We start from the raw sequence: 3465 nt of genomic DNA on the forward strand, positions 1-3465 counted from the left end.
TCATTTTGATCCCACTATGGACTCAACAAACATGAAAAACGGATCAACAAACCAACAAATTTGCAGGTTTGTTGAGTGAGATGGAAGAACAAGCGCGCGCGCGATGGAAGAACAAGCGCGCGCGCGATGGAAGGCCTAGCGATCGTTCCAAAAGCGCTAGCATTTGATCCAGAATCGCTGGCGTTTGTCCCTCAACCGCCCGTTGTTCCTTCATTCGCTAGCGTTTCTGGTAAAACCATCGCGTTTTTCAGAAAACCGCCAACGGATCCTTTCATCCAACGGCTATTTCTCCTTTTTGTTTACCTATAAATTCAGTTCATCTCCAAACTTAAAACTCACACCTTCCTCATCACTACCTCAAAATTACACAATTTCATACCATCTCTAATTTTTCTTTTATTTCAAACAAAACTATTCATATCAACTCAATCCACCAGAAAAAATCTCATCTCTATAAATTTCATTTCTAACAAATATGGCATCCTCATCGCACCGATCACAACAACGATCAAAACAACGATTACAACAACGATCACAACAACAAATACCACAACAAACACAACAACAATCACAACAAGAAACACAACAAAAGACACAACAATCACAACCAAGAAACACAAGAATTCTTAGTGTCAAGTATACGATGCATGAAGACGAGTCAATTTATGTAGCTTTGATCACTCAAATATGGCGCAACAGAAGAAGTGGTGATGACGAAGCGGATGTGGAACGAAAATGTCGGGAAAAGTGGCAAAGATCCCACAAATCGGGCTTCCAACATAAAACTTGTTTCACCATTTTGAGGGTGCTTAACAAGTTTAATACATACTTGCTGGAAGGTAATCAAGTGTCTGCAAGATCACCACATGGTCCAATATCGCGGGATGTTCAGAATGGAGGGACTGCTTCCTCACCTGAAGGAACTGGATCTCCATATACCGGGTCTCCAAGTAGTCAGGAACAACACGACACTAATCTAGACGTTAACACCAACGTTAAGAAAAAAAAGAGAAGGGGGTCAGAAAGCTACAAAAGCATCGAGAGACGCAGCCCAACGAGCATTAGAAGGAGGTTCAAACGAGTTCAACTATGCTGAGCACAAGGAATTCGAGTTGAAGATAGAAGCAGATAGAGCCAGGGACCGTGACATTGCTATAAATCAACAACGAAAAAGTCTAATTTCGCGAGAACAATACTACATGGATTGTAAGCTAAACAAGTTACTCGTCTTGAACACTTATGAAAAGACGAGGGTACCCAAATATACCTCAATCTAAAACTTTTCCACCTATAAGTCCTTTCTACGAAAGTGATTGTCTATGGACTGAGTCGATACAATACAACTAATCGGTTCAAACTTCGTGTGATCGTCTATGGATACGAGATCGAGACAATACGACAACAAGATAACTTGTGTGATTGACTATGGATACATTATCGAGACAATACAACAACGAAGTATGATTACTTGATAATAGGTTCGGACTTAACCAAACACAACAGAATTGCTATCAAGTAATTAGAAATTAACATTTGTGTATTTTACTTCTAATTATAATAAAAACTATTATAATTGCGGAAATAGAAAAGTAAAAGACACAACAAGATTTTGTTAACAAGGAAACCACAAATGCAGAAAAACCCCGGGACCTTGTCCAGAATTGAATACTCTCAGGATTAAGCCGCTATACAAAATCTAAACCAACTTCGTATAGTTGAGACCAAGCAACTAAACCTATAGTTCACCTAGTTCCGTCTGTATCCCTACGCCTCCAACTTGCAATAAGTCACGCACTTGGAAAAATTCTTTTGGTTCGTATTCCAAACAGTAAAGGAACAACAAATCTGTTCGGTAACAACTCTTTTCAAACAAGTGATATGAGTTTGACAAAAGGCTCTTCCGTTTATCCCAATAAACTCCTTTATCAGTGTAGCGCCCCCAAAGCTAGCAGCTGACTAATCCAAGAGATTAACTAATAAAGAGGCACTAAGAACCTAAATCATTTACTTAAACATTCAATTAAGAAATCTGCTACAAAACTAAACCCAAAATTAGCCCCGCTCAGAAATATATATACAAGAACTCCTCTCAAATGATACATATACAATATTCATTAGGTTTGCAAATAAAGTATACAACATAATAATCATAGCAGAAGTAGTCTAACAAACGAAATCAACGCCTCGAAGCTTTCGCCGCGCAACTTTGATCTGTCTCTGAAACTGAAAGTGGGAATGGGTGAGCACATCATCCCTAAAAGGGGTGCCCAGTAGGAATAACATTTAACTTTAAAGTAATCATAAGTAAGAGTTGGAAAACAATACATGTTTTCCCAAACATTAAAAAGTGACCAAGTCACTCTAATAACAAAAATTTGTATATGGACAAACTCCTTCTTCAAACAATGTATAATATTGATGTCGGGTTGTTCCACACCGAATAGCTATTGATATCACCCATTAATGATGACCAAATTTAAGCATAAAAGCTGAATTCATGTAGGTATAAATGCGAAGGAGCGTATACTATATACCACAAGTGGAAATTCTTATTTCCCATAAAAATTCATACTGACAAACAAAGGCTCATAACATAATTCATACAAGTTCCAGTTAAAGCTAAGTGAACTATCTAATGAATCTAAGCCCAGTATGGTATCTCATTATCTACCTTTAACATAACTAAGAGTTTACCAAATCAATTGGGTTGATTCTATAGTTCGTAACTAAGTCTTATGATCATCTACAACTTTGTAGAAGAAGCCAAAGGTCAATTCAGACCATAAGGGTCCAATTCAACAACTATGAACTCTAGCCCTAAACCCAAGACCACTGAAAAGCCCATTACACAAGGTATGCCCAACAGAGTCAAGTAACGGTCAATGACAAGTCAAAAGTCAACTAACAGTCACCGTCCAAGGTCGGGTGAAATAGTCAAAGTAGAAAGTCTAAATCGGCCAAGTGGGTCAAGATAGGGAACTCGGTGAGTCGACTCAATCTACACGACTGATTCAGGTTATACAAACCAAGGCCCTTGCACAGGCCAGAAGCTGAACTGCACCATAATGATGCTTCACAAGACTCAACACACCAAACTAAGATCAAACTGAGCAACATTTTCCCCTGCCATAGTTTCATTTCCAATTCTACTTCATTAACATTTCGAATTTACCAAACTAAAACTATACATTCATACTTAAACAAACTTTGAATTTCAATTACAAATGCAAACTGTTTACCTGCAATTGCAGTAGTTCCTAGCTTTCACAGCAACGACTATTTACAATTCAAAATGATCATTCTAACCTTCTTCTTGATCTGAGCTACTAATAACTTCACCCCTTGCACTCTCAGCTCTTCAGACTCAATCCAAGTTTCACTCATCCCACAGTGTTACTAACTCAGCTATTCCATGACACTAAAACTCCATCTGCACTTCAATTCAATTGCACCTGCAACATAATA

Source organism: Papaver somniferum, chromosome 3 (genome assembly GCF_003573695.1).
Source record: "Papaver somniferum cultivar HN1 chromosome 3, ASM357369v1, whole genome shotgun sequence".
Taxonomy (NCBI): domain Eukaryota; kingdom Viridiplantae; phylum Streptophyta; class Magnoliopsida; order Ranunculales; family Papaveraceae; genus Papaver; species Papaver somniferum.